Source organism: Grampus griseus, assembly GCF_964374135.1.
Source record: "Grampus griseus genome assembly, chromosome: 17".
NCBI lineage: Eukaryota > Metazoa > Chordata > Mammalia > Artiodactyla > Delphinidae > Grampus > Grampus griseus.
This window is the reverse complement of record NC_139011.1, coordinates 66,798,346-66,812,409: the sequence shown is the minus strand read 5'-3', so window position 1 is coordinate 66,812,409 and position 14,064 is coordinate 66,798,346.

The following is a 14,064-nucleotide window of genomic DNA, read 5'->3' as shown; positions in this document are numbered from 1 at the left end:
CCAAGGGAAGCCCTGGATTGAGCTCTGTCTCTAAGACTACCTTCCAGGCCTGGCTTTTTCTTTGTTGCTTTTTTTTTTTTTTTTTTTTTGCGGTACGCGGGCCTCTCATTGTTGTGGCCTCTCCCGTTGCGGAGCACAGGCTCCGGACGCGCAGGCTCAGCGACCATGGCTCACAGGCCCAGCCGCTCCGCGGCATGTGGGATCTTCCTGGACCGGGGCATGAACCCGCGTCCCCTGCATCGGCAGGCGGACCCTCAACCACTGCGCCACCAGGGAAGCCCCCTTTGTTGCTTTTGAATAGAGCAGTATTTTGAAATAGGGACAGAGAACAAAAGAGAGGTGAAAGGGTGAGGATCAGAGTCTGAAATGGAGGATGAAGTCTGAGGGAGGTGAGGAGATTGTGTTTCCATCAGTGAGGAAACCCTTGCCAGGGGAAGAATGTCCAGCTGGGTGAAGGTCCCTGTGTGAGGGTCCCTGTGTGAGGAACTAAAGGAAACATGGAAATCAGACTTTGGTTAGACTTTAGCTATGCAGTTAAATGTCTTCCAGGCAAGAAGGAGACAAGGAAAGTAGTGTGTAATTGACCATTCGCCTCAGTAGGACATTCTTAAATCAGGGTCCATAATTTAGGGGATGGGGGGCACGCAGCGTTGACATTTCAGTTGTACTTTCGCTCTGCGTGTCTACATTAGACTGTTTGCCACATGGACACTGGGAACGGTGCCAATGAGCACAGGCGAAAAAGCCAGCCCTGGGAATTCCCTGGTTGTCCAATGGTTAGGACTCAGCGCTTCCACTCTGGGGGCACGGGTTCCATCCCTGGTCACAGAACTGAGATTTCACAAGCCTCGCGACCAAAAGAAATAAAAAAGAACTCTAGCCCTGAAGCACCCCGCCAGCCCTCTGCTGACAGTTACACCTCTCAAATTTCTTTCAGTAGCTTTTTAGACTTGAATCCCTTAAATATGAAAGAATTAAGTCTTATTTATCTCAAGAATTCTGCTCCTTCATAAATCAGTTTAGGGCATGGACAGGACCTAGGGCTGATGCCCAAGTAGCAGAATGCCTATATTTCAGGTGGTTTAAGGGAGCCCTTAGGGCTGTCTTGTTTGTTTAAATTGGATAGGGAACCAGGTTAGAGGGTATGAAGATAAATAATAAATGAGTGACAGCTCAAGACCACACTTAGGCTAAGGTTAATAAGCCTCAATCCCAGTGGGTAAAGAATCTCCCTTTGGAAGGAGTCACTACGTAAATGTATATCACTGATGTACTTGTTGGTATTTCTTTCATTAAAAAAAAATTTTTTCTAGGGGGGAGGGACAAATTAGGGGTATTGGATTAACAGATAAAAAATACTGTATATAAAATAGATAAGCAACAATATAGCACAGGGAATTATACCCATTATCTTGTAATAACCTATAGTAGAGTATAATCTGCAAAAATACTGAATCACTGTGCTGTATACCTGAAACTAACACAATATTGTAAATCAAATATACTTCAACAATCCTACCTTTTTTTTTTTTTTTTGGCCACACCACTGGCGTGTGGGATCTTAGTTCCCCAACCAGGGATCAGACCTGTACCCCCTGCAGTGGAAGCGTGGAGTCTTAACCACTGGACCGCCAGGGAAGTCCCCAAATATACTTCAATAAAAATAAAATAATCAATTTAAAATTTTCTAAATCAAAATAAAATCAGAAGAGTATACTCTTGGGAGCAGTAGGTGAGCTTTTTGTCTCTTCTGTGACAGATTATCGTGTTGGATTGGCAGTTCTTTTACAGTTAAATTTATTTCTAATTTTTATTCCACACAATAAGCCAGTGTAACATAAGATAGTATGCCAGAATGTGTGTGAAGTTTTTAACCTGACTTTGCCACAAAAGTATTATGTTGACACATTCACCCTGAGCGTCCCTCCTCTGTCCTTATCCATAAACCTCTATAGCTGAAAGGGAGTGAGGAAGACTATTTAAAAGCAAATGCTGGGCTTCCCTGGTGGCGCAGTGATTGAGAGTCCGCCTGCCGATGCACGGGACACGGGTTCGTGCCCCGGTCCGGGAAGATCCCACATGCCGCGGAGCAACTAAACCTGTGCGCCACAACTACTGAGCCTGCGAGCCACAGTTACTGAAGCCCACGCACTTAGAGCCCGTGCTCCGCAACAAGAGAGGCCACCGCAATGAGACGCCTGAGCCTCACAACGAAGAGCAGCCCCTGCTCTCCGCAACTAGAGAAAGCCAGCGCACAGCAACGAAGACCCAACACAGCCAAAAAAAAAAAAAAAACTAAAATATAAAGCTTTTTCCTTTAAAAATACCTATTACATATAAAATGTAATAAGAGTAATAGTGATACATGAGTAAAAGCAAATTTAAAATTGCAAAAAAAAAGTATTTTTGGTTATAATTTATAGGCACGATAAATAATAATACCTTATTAATGTGATATTTTGATCGATCGTAAGATTTTTCTGGCTCACTTCTCTGAAAGTAACTAAAGGCTGATTTCAAAATTTGTACTCTTTCAACTTCATTTTCAGTTGGTATAACTGAAAGTCACACTTGGCATATGCAAGATCACAAATAATTTTTGATAATTTTTCTTTTTAGAAGGACTCTTCTACTGATGTAACTGTTACCGGCATTGTTAAAAGTATTTTTTTAGGCTGTGGCAACATTGGGATAAACGTCTGGTAAATTATTTCCGAATATAAATTTTAGCACATGGGTAACTGATGATTCTCATGGAAATTTTTTTCTAAAAATATTTAGCTCTTCGTACAAATCATTCGGTGTAAATCTAAATTTAATTTTAAATGCAAATGTATAAATGGCATTTTAATGCTTCCCCAGACATTTCCTGTAACTCATGGAGCTTTACAAGAAACTGAAAGTGGCTTCATGATTTGTACATAATTCCAGTCGCCTGTTTCTACATTCTGTCGCTGAATCTTCAATTATAAGAGAAAAATCGAGTTTAAAATTGTCTTCTTCGTTAATAATTGGCTCAGCTGAAGCAGCACATAAAAAGAGTGTTCTTTTCCATCAAATGTGACAGTCTTTCGATTTAATTTCTATTTCTAAGGCTGCGGATATGGGTTTTGCAACTTTGCAGCAGTTTTCAAAACCAGGGATCCTAAATTCACTGAAGAACTCTAGTTACGCTTTATTGCAATGTTCTTGCGTACGCTTTTGCTCTGTAATAATTTACCGACAAAGTCTGCAGGCCAGAGAGGTACTGCAGGGATGGGCTCCGGGGACAGTAGTGCCGAGTACCCGCTCTCTCCTGCTTCTGCTGCTGTCACCACGATCACCAACGCTAATCCGGGCGAATCTGGGAGTCCCCGCCCCGCGCCCGGGACTGGCCGGAGGTTGGCGCGTGCGCACTAGGCTCCAGGTGAATCCCGCAGGGGTCATACTCTGTTGCCCGCTGGCGGGAGTCCCCGCCTTGCTGCCCGGTTTATCGCCCCATTGTACCATCGGCCGTTACTTACAAAACACAAGTTCCAAGATAAAATTATTAAGAATTTCAAGACGGCAACAGCCTCAGGGCATTAAACGAAGCGCGAGGGCCCTTCCGGGGGCGGGGTGGGGGAGGGGGGAGGAGGTCTCGCGTGCCCATAAAGGACCTTGCATCCGTGGTGTCAGCAGGACAGTATGATGCTTGCACCCAGCCTTCACTCTAGAAACATGTTTTAATGTAAGGTGGATTTCAGATGAAACCAAAGGAACTGGGTACTTGTGTCCTTAAAGGTGATGGGGATTCTGCCACTGATGAGCTGTGTGCCCTTGGGCGAGTGGTTCGACCTCTCTCCGTCATTTGTAAAAGAATATAGCATTGTACCAATGTTAATTTCTTGGCTGTCCTCTTCGTGCCTTGGCTAGGTAGATTAACATTGGGGAAAGCTGCCTGAATAGTTGATGGAAATTATCTATACAGTACTATTTTTGCAGCTCTTCTGGAAGTATAAAAGTATTTTCAGAAGCAGATGGTTTGGAAGGGAAGGAGCGCCTCCCAGCCGGTATTAGAATCAGAATGCATAGGCACTGACAAGTCTTGGCTTCTACTCGAGGTTTTGTTGTGAATAGTTGTATGTCCTTGGACACACTGCTTAACTTCTAATCCCTTAACTTCCTGGGGAAAATGTGATATTGAATAGACTCTTAATGTCCTTTCTAGTGTTAAGATGTAAGAACAATTGAAGGGCCTCTAGAGTCTTTTACCTCCTTAGCGCTTCCTTAATTTTTTTTTTTTTAATTCATGCTTCCAACCCTCCCTAGCTGTGTTTTCCTCTTATTTTTTGATCCACTCAGTATATCTTGTTAGTACTTACAAATATCCAGGAGTACATTTACAGAAGAAAAGCAGTTTTTACTGTGGGAAGGAGCCCATTTCTAGCATATCAAGTTGAAAGAAAGTGATTGTCACCCAATCATTTTCAGCTCAACTGGTGTCGCACAGCCTTGGCGGTCCACTGAAGTCACCTGGGAATCTTTTAAAACTATCGATGCTCCACTGCCCACCCCCAGAGATTCTGATATAATAGGTCTGGGTGTGACTAGGCCAGATTCCACTTTTTATATTTGGTGCATTTGTGATATTCATCAAAACCATGGTTCCTCTGACATTATAATCGATCCTATTGAAGCATGATTGTCTTTTCATAAAACATAAAATGCCTGTATCACATAATCCCCTCTCAAGTACAACTCCCATTTGGTGCAATGTGTACATTATTGTATGGTACAAGAAATGCAATAATGTATAATTGCACCAAATGAAATTGAGGTCCTTACAGATGCTTTTGTTCATTCAATATGTGCATAAATACATTTGAGATTGTAAACTACAATAGGTTAGGGAGCTAAATTTTTTTATTACAGCTTTAATGTGATATAATTCATATACAATGCAATTCATCCATGTAAGTTGTACAAGTCAATGGTTTTTAGTATATTCACAGAGTTTCAAGGACCTAAAATTTAACCTTTGTTACACAGGAGAGCAAATGTGAAAGACCCCAAAATTTCCACTTGATCATGGTAAGCTTTTTATCATTTTTTTTTCTCTCACCAGCCCTGTTGTTCTATTAAACTTGCTTAAAGAAGGTAATCACCAGTGGTAAATTCATCTTTAATGAAAAGAAGTGTCATTAGGAGAAAAAAATGTCGGTTTTCTTTTAATGCTCATTCATCTTTCCTGAAAGGACACAGAACACTTCCGAACAGTGATGATTAGATCCAAAATTTATATGCTCTGCTTTATATGCTCTTTGATTAATCCATAGCAACCAATTACCATTGCTTACCTTTATTATTAGATTTTCCTAGCACCATTACACCCCTGACTAATGAAAATGCTAGGAGTCTTTTAAGAGCATGCACGATGTCGTTCTAGCTAATGCCGAATAGTTAACTGTCTTCAAAATTTGAAAGCAAGGTCTTATGATATAGGGGACCCAGACTGTATATAAACGGGTCCATATAAAGCACTTAGAAGAGCACTGAGCACAAAGTAAGTATTCAGTGAGTAGGGTGATCATATCATCTAGAAACCAGGACACTTTGAGAGTGAAAGGGGGCGTGCGGTTGTATTAGCTATTATCATTATATAGCATCTGTCTACTTTGCATAATTAAGATAATACAAACAAATGGCTGTTCTTAATATTAATTTATAATTAAATCTTGGAAAGAAACTGCACATAGACTTTTCAAGGTTTTCCATTAGAATTAAGGTACTTATAAATAAATAAATTGTCATCTCCACTTTCGAATCACACTATACCCCCAACCAAATCCACATCGGCCACAATACATAACTGTTAAACAGCCAGAGAACATATGTGTATGAGACTGGTCAGACCATCTTGAGCCAAACGTGCAAACTAGTTGGTCTGCAGATGCCAGGCTCTTACACATTTGGATTTCTGGGACAATTAATCTGTCACTTTTTGACATGTGATCAATTTTCTAATAATTGAACTTTAAGAGGAATGGGTAGACAATGGGTCTTTGTACTCCAGCTGTAAGGAAGCGATGAAAGCAAATGAATTTTCCAGGTCATGGGAGCTTCCATTCTCAGCACTTCCAGTCATTTTAGGTAGAAATCTTCCAAAATGTGTGAGCCTCATAACAGTGGTTTCCAAGGGAGCCTGTGTCCTTCTTTTAGGAAATCTCATTTCATGACCAGAAAATCCATGGCTACTAGTCAGCCCAGTGCTTTGCACTTTCAGGGAAAACAGAACGTGAATGCTCGACTTACTCTACATGCCAAAGATGAGAGGCTTGCGGAATCACCTCCTCATGCCTCCTTGACACGGCTGCCTCTGTTCATTTACAGCCAGGGAAGGAGCTTCTGGAATCCACATCTCCACAGCTTCCTTCATTATGATTTTCTAGCTTGGAACTTTTGTCCTTTTTTCTGCTGTGACTCCTAACAGTTGCTGTCCACCTTCGCAGCATGTGTCCAAGCATCTCCAGGGTGAGGCAGCAATCTTGGTTGGCCACTTATAATTTCACCCTTTTTCCTCGCACTCAAGAAAGCATATTGGGGGACTTCCCTGGTGATCCAGTGGTTAAGGCTCTGCGTTCCCAGTTCAGGGGGCCCAGGTTCGATCCCTGGTCAGGGAACTAGATCCCGCAGGCTGCAACTGAAGATCCCATGTGCTGCAACTAAGACCTGGTGCAGCCAAATAAATGTATAAGTAAATATTAAAAAAAGAAAGAAAGCATATTGGAAAGCAAGTAAGAGAGATATTATTGTATGGATAATCTCAGATCTGCTCTGATTTTCTTTTTAAGCAAACCAACTTGGGTATGTTTGCAAACTTGGATGTGTTACTGAGAAAACAAATATTTGTGAATTACAACTTAACTAAGACACTGCAGTGTGCGTCCTCAGACTCCCCTTGGTTTGACGGATCTGCAGTGAGGCCACCTTTCCCTTTCTTGCCAGAAGAGTCATTCATTATTTGTTTATTCATTTGCTGTTCTTTTATTCTTTCCACAAACAAACACTGAATGAATGTTTATTGTGCTACATGCTGAGGAAACATGATGATCAAGACCAAAAATCCTCTGCTGCCAATGAGCTCATATCTAATGAAGGAAGTTAGATATGTCAACAAAAGAAATGGAGATGAAAGTATGGACATGGTTATAGATATAGATACTGTATCTGATGGATGGATAGATGATTGACAGCTGAGGATAACTGCTACATACAGATACATATGAGAGATCCGAAGGGCCTCTAACTCTCCTGCGGGAGAAAGGTGGTCAAGGGAAGCTGAATCTGGATGAATTGGACCACTTGGCTAGCCAGGTGAAGGCAGGCAGGCCTTCCAGGCAGCGCCATAGACATGCTCTGTAACCAGCATGCAGGCCTGGAGCAGCAGTGTTGGTAAATTAACTTATGCCTCAGTGTAGTCTGAAGATGTCAGAAAGTTGATAAATCTGGCAGGATAAGGGCTATAAACTGGATTTTTTTTTTTTTTTTTTAAGAGTGAAGCCAGAAGAAAATAGAGATCTGGGAGGATTATGAGGGAAAGTGGGAGGGAGATTAGAGGTCCCCCTCCTCTGAGCCCTCTCTGCCTCACCCCGTGTTCACTTATGTACTTTTTCTCCCAGACCCCTCAGCTCCCGGAAGCAACCAGTTTAAATCTTACTAGTTTTGATCCAAAAACATGGTGATTTTTTTTTTTTTTAATTTTTTGGCTGAACCACTCGGCATGCGGGATCTTAGTTCCCCAAACAGGATCGAACCTGGGCCCCTGCAGTGGAAGCGCGGAGTCCTAACCACTGGACCTCCAGGGAAGTCCCAACATGATGATCATTGAATTCCCTAAGATTTCAGGGTTGCAAAAGTACTTCCTTTGCACAAAGGCTTCTATGTGAATGTTCCTACCAGCATTGTTCATAATAACCAAAAACTTAACTGGTGGTATATCCACACAATAGAATATTCTCCAGCAGAAAAAGAAACAAACTACTGATACTTGCAACAACATAGATGAACCTCAAAAACGTTACACTTGGGAAAAGAAGCCAGATACATATTACATGATATATGTATCTACCTATTTTTATGAAATTTCTAAAAAAGGAAAATCTATAGAGAAAGAAAGTGGATCAGAGGTCATCTGTGTCTGAGGGTAAGAGTGGGGATTGATTGAAAATGAGTAAGTGAGAACTTTTGGGGTTATAGGAATATTCTAAAACTGAATTGTGGGATTGGTTGTACAAATGTAAATTTATTAGAAATCATTTAACTATGCACTTACCACAGGTAAATTTTATAGTATGTAAATTATACCTCATTTATTTATTTATTTATTTATTTGCGGTATATGGGCCTCTCACTGCTGCGGCCTCTCCCGTTGCGGAGCACAGGCTCAGGACGCACAGGCTCAGCGGCCATGGCTCACGGGCCCAGCCACTCCACGGCATGTGGGATCTTCCCGGACTAGGGCACGAACCCGTGTCCCCTGCATCGGCAGGCGGACTCTCAACCACTGCGCCACCAGGGAAGTCCTATACCTCATTTTTAAAATGTACTACCCACTTCCCTATTCTTTTAAGAAAATATATTGAGCGTTATTGAGCCCTTGTCTTTAGGGTGGTCCGCATAAATATATTGTATTATCAGTATAGCAGATTGGTTAGGTGATAAGCTGTTTGATCCCTAGCAAGTTACAAAATCTTCAAAGCCCTCAGTTTCCACATGTGTAAAATGAGAATAAAAGTATCCACCACATAAGATTGTTAGAAGAATTAAGAGAAAACCTGTAAAGTGCTTAGAACAGAGTTAATAAAAACTCAGCACAGTAGCTGATATGATGCTAATGATTGTCATTCCATGATTAAAATAGCAGATGGGAGAAAAGGGAGGAGGTGGGAAAGGAAAAGTGTCCAAGGTGATAAAATCATGGCAGCTTATGTTCCCTCCAATCTTAATTTCTTTTGTTTTTTCTAATTAATTAATTTATTTTTGGCTGCGTTGGGTCTTCGTTGCTGGGCAAGGGGCTTTCTCTAGTTGCGGCGAGCGGGGCTACTCTTGGTTGCGGTGCACGGGCTTCTCATTGCGGTGGCTTCTCTTGTTGTGCAGCACGGGTTCTAGGCGCTCAGGCTCAGTAGTTGTGGCGCACGGGCTTAGTTGCTCCGCGGCATGTGGGATCTTCCCGGACCAGGGATTGAACCCGTGTCCCCTGCATTGGCAGGCAAATTCCTAACCATGCGCCACCAGGGAAGTCCCTCACTTATTTTTTAAACTAGTTTTTTTTTTAATTATTAAAAAATTCAAGCCATAAAAGTGGGTTTGTGTAAAGAAAAGTAAATCTCTCTCCACCACTCTTAGAATATTTCCCTGCACATCTAGGCATATGTGTGTATGCCTATTCATATATTTACATAAGGTGTACCAGATACGGTTCTGCACCTTCCTTTTCAAATATAGCAATATTTCTTGGAAATATTTGATATAGCATACTTTTCCCTTTCAGACAAGCCTAATATTCCTGAGATACCATAAATTATTTAACCCTACAACACATTTTCTGTTATTTCCCATCTTTTTCAATTACAAGTAAACTAGAAATGATTATCCTCTTATATATGCTTGTCTCCATCTGGAATTGAATTTGGGGGTGAGAATGCTAGTTACCTCAACATTATTTAATGACTAAACTGTATTCTACCTCAATGATTTGAAATGTCACCTTTTCTCCTATACTGTTCTAAATTCTCAAATGAATTTTTGCTCTATTTCTGTATGCCCTGTTCTGTTCGACTGATCTATATATTCTTTTTTTTGTTTTGTTTTGTTTTTTATATATTCTTGATTCACATATTCACATGTCAATACTAAATACACTGTTACACTTCCTGTAGTTTTATAAAACATTTTGATATCTGTTAAGGACAGGATTCCCTTGTTCCTTTTATTTATGTATATTCAGTATTTCCAGCATGAATCTGAGGAAATTCCATTACATTGAGTAGATGAATTATTTTAGAGATACAGCTCATTCACACTTTAATGAGACAGTAAGTACTAGAGGGACTCAAGGAATCAGAGATTTGGGGTGAGGGGGGCAGGAAAAAGAGGGAACATTCAAATGTTAATTAGCTCAATGAGCCCACACAGACACTAGAGGTCCTGAAAGAAATAGGAGAGGGTTTCAAGAGAGAAAGGGGATGACAGGAAAGAGGAGGCTTTCACTCCTTGCCCCTGAGATCTGGCTTCTGTGCTCCCCACTCCCCGCCATGCTCTTGACAAAGACACTGGATTTCCGTTTCCTAAATACAATGGGCTCTTCTCTTAGGGTCCTGGGCTAGCCCCCAACATGTAGCAGTGCTTTGCTGATACCCTCATTAAGCTGTAAGATCAGACCCAGTTTGAATGGCTGCAAACCTCAGCTCCTTTTGAGTTTAGTCCATCTCCCCAGGCCAAAAGAGTCCATCCAATCCACATGCGATGATGTCTAGATCACACACGATAATCTCTGCCTTTGCCTTCAAGCATCCTCCTCTCAGTCACATCCTCTCCCTCCCCTCAGCCTCCACCCCTCACTGTCCCTATTCCTTTCCCACTTGAGTTTCAGAATGGTACAGTGAAGTATTGGGGGGAGGGCGGTGTGTGGGGACAGACTGGGGGAGACCCAGGGATTAGAATTTCCCCCAATCGCCAACATTTGCCATACAGCATAATTTCCCTGAATAAATAGCTCTCAGCAGTTTGTAAGGTCCGTGGTACAGTGTTGAGTACAATGTACAATGTTTAGAAGTGTCTGTTGAATAATCAACTACTGACTGGTTTGTTTCTCCTAAATCAAAATACCTGCAGCCGTTAATGACAGCTGTAGGTTACCCTACGGAATTCACTTCTGCAGAACTTGGCAAAGACAAAGTTTGTTATAAATAAGTATAGTTTCATTGACATTTGGTCTAGGGCAAGTAAATTACCCAATGAGGTGATTTATAAATTCATTCAACTTAACTCTCTGATAGGAAACTGAGCAATGGCGCTCTGGTCATCGGGTCTGATTTATATCAGAAAAGTGTACAAAAGAAAATGGAGGTTCTCTATCTCACTCCTGCTCTCTCCTGGTCTCCCGTTACTATATAACACGCATCCTTTTCCTTGAATTACCTTCTTCATGGCTCGAGAGCTTTGATGACTTGATTAAGCCTTGCAGGGCAGTTGCAGACCCTACCCATCTGATTAATTAGCCCAAACCTTATTAACTTCCTAATTCTGATCAATAAGGCACTGATGCTAAACTATGCAAGGGCAAACTAAGGAGGCAATTTTATTGCAAGACACAAAGTCCCTACTGGTTTTTTTAATCTATTTTTTTTTTGATCTTACTTTTTAATGCCAACCAGGTTGGAATATGGTAATTCAATAGTAGTCCTATGAAAACTACCCACTCTCCAATCATAACTACTTTATTTGCTACACCAGCACTGTTTGGGGACTTTGCATTAAAAACACAGGGTCTCGGGCTTCCCTGGTGGCGCAGTGGTTGAGAGTCCGCCTGCCGATGCAGGGGACATGGGTTCGTGCCCTGGTCCGGGAAGATCCCACGTGCCGCGGAGCGGCTGGGCCCGTGAGCCATGGCCGCTGGGCCTGCGCGTCCGGAGCCTGTGCGCCGCAACAGGAGAGGCCACAACAGTGAGAGGCCCACATACCGCAAAAATATAAAAAAAGAAAAACACAGGGTCTCCATTATTCAGGATACTGGGTAAGTGTTGCTCATGGCCAGAGAAAGAATATGATGATGATAACAATGATACAGTTATTCCTTCTCTGCAGGAAAATGACAAAATATGTAGCGATAAACTCCTCTTCCCCAAACCTAAACTCAGAATGGAGTTCTCTAACAGTGAGGAAGTCTTCCAATATCCTAGACCAGCACTATTCAATAGAAATATTTTTAATTTTCTAGTAGGCACATTGAAAAAATTAAAAATTAACTAGTGAAATTAACTTTGAGGGAGTTCCCTCACGGTCCAGTGGTTAGAATTCGGTGCTTTCACTGCCAGGGCCCGGGGTTCAATCCCTGGAAATAGGCTCCCACAAGCTGCGTGGTACAGTCAAAAAAAATTAACTTTGATAGCATATTTTTGTAACCTAATCTATCAAAAATATTATCATTGCAACATGTGACTAATATAAAATTATTAATGAGATTTTGTGCTTTCTTCCCCCCCCAGCTTTTTAAATAATTAATTAATTAATTAATGGCTGCATTGGGTCTTCGTTGCTGCGCACGGGCTTTCTCTAGTTGCGGCGAGCGAGGGCTACACTTCCTTGCCGTGCGAGGGCTTCTCGTTGCGGTGGCTTCTCTTGTTGCGGAGCACGGGCTCTAGGTGCGCGGGCTTCAGTAGTTGTGGCACGCGGGCTCAGTATCTGTGGCTCACAGGCTCTAGAGCGCAGGCTCAGTAGTTGTGGCGCACGGGTTTAGTTGCTCCACGGTATGTGGGATCCTCCCGGACCAGGGCTCGAACCCATGTCCCCTGCACTGGCAGGCGGATTCTTAACCACTGCGCCACCAGGGAAGTCCTCCCCCCCCCCCAGCTTTATCGAGATATAATTGACAGATGACATTGTGTAAGTTTAAGGTGTACTGCATGATGATTTGATACATGTATATACTGTGAAATGAAAACCACAATGTGAGTTAACACCATCGTCACTTCACATAATTACCTTTGTGTGTGTGTGTGTGTGTGTGTATGTGTGGTGAGAACAATATTGTGTTTTCTTTTTCCACACTAAACCTTTGAAACCAAATGTGTATTTTATATTTATAGCATATCTAAAATGCAGACTAGCCACATTTCAAGTGCTTAATAGCTACTTATATAACTAATGGCTTTGAGGACCACTGCTCTAGAACTAGGACTGGTTTCAACCCATCTCCTTCAGGTTACAGAAACCTGTGCAGAAGTGACAACCCCTGTCACGAAGACAGGCTCATGACTTGGTATCAACTCTATTTCCCTCTGTCACTTTCAGAGCCTGGTCTCGTTTCAACCTTCCAATTGTCCCCAAATCACATGAAATTCTGAAGTTTAAAGAATAGACTAGATTTTACTTTGAACTTTGAAATCATTTCAGCTCTTTGCATGTGCTAAGTTGAACTACTTAGCGCGTTCGTGGTCTGTCTCTCCAGGGGCTGTTTCCACTTCCAAGGGCATGGCGACAAGCTACAGAAGCCTCTGAGAAAGGCTTTACTTGCCCAAGGCCAGAGCTTCTGGCCTCACTCCCCTGCCCCTATCTCTCCTCTACCATCTCAGGCCATCTTTCCCTTTATTGTCAGCTTAACAAGCTACTCACAAATTAAGTACAGCTTCTTATTTTTGTCTCTCTCCAGTTCTTTTCTTTGTTAAACAAAGTCAATCGATAATGAATGCACAAAGGAAACAGCTCAGACATCACAAAAAGGTGGTCAGTGAAAAAGAAAGGCCTCCTTCCCACCTGACTCCTAGCTTTCCCCAACCAGTTGCTCTCCAGGAATTTAATCCACATTAAGAATATTTAGTGTGACTTTTCAGAGATAATCTATCCCTGCTTTTGTATATATGCTCTTATACACACACATATATATGCATTTGTATTTTTTTCATTGAAAGACAAAAACAGGCAGCAATCTTCGGCCCTACTTCATATGTATGATGTAAAACAATCAGAAATGAGTCTTATTATTCCAGAACCAGTAAATACTGTACACGACTTCCACAAAATTGCAACAACAGACTGACCTTTTAACGTTGAAAGGTGGGAAATATAGGAAGGTGACCTGCAGCCAAGGAAAGGTAACCTGAGAATTGAGCAATGCTCAACATTTTCATTCCAGAATTCTTCTTTTTTTTAAAACTCCTCTCTGATACCACCTCCCCCTCCAGAAACCTGTCATCGAGGGTTAAGAAGGCATATAACAACGAAAATAAAATCTGATTTTAAGAATGAGAGAGATGAGTCTTTTAAAAAAGAATATAAGATTAACAGCAAAGAAGCACTTAGCTATCTCTGAACTACCAGCAAAGA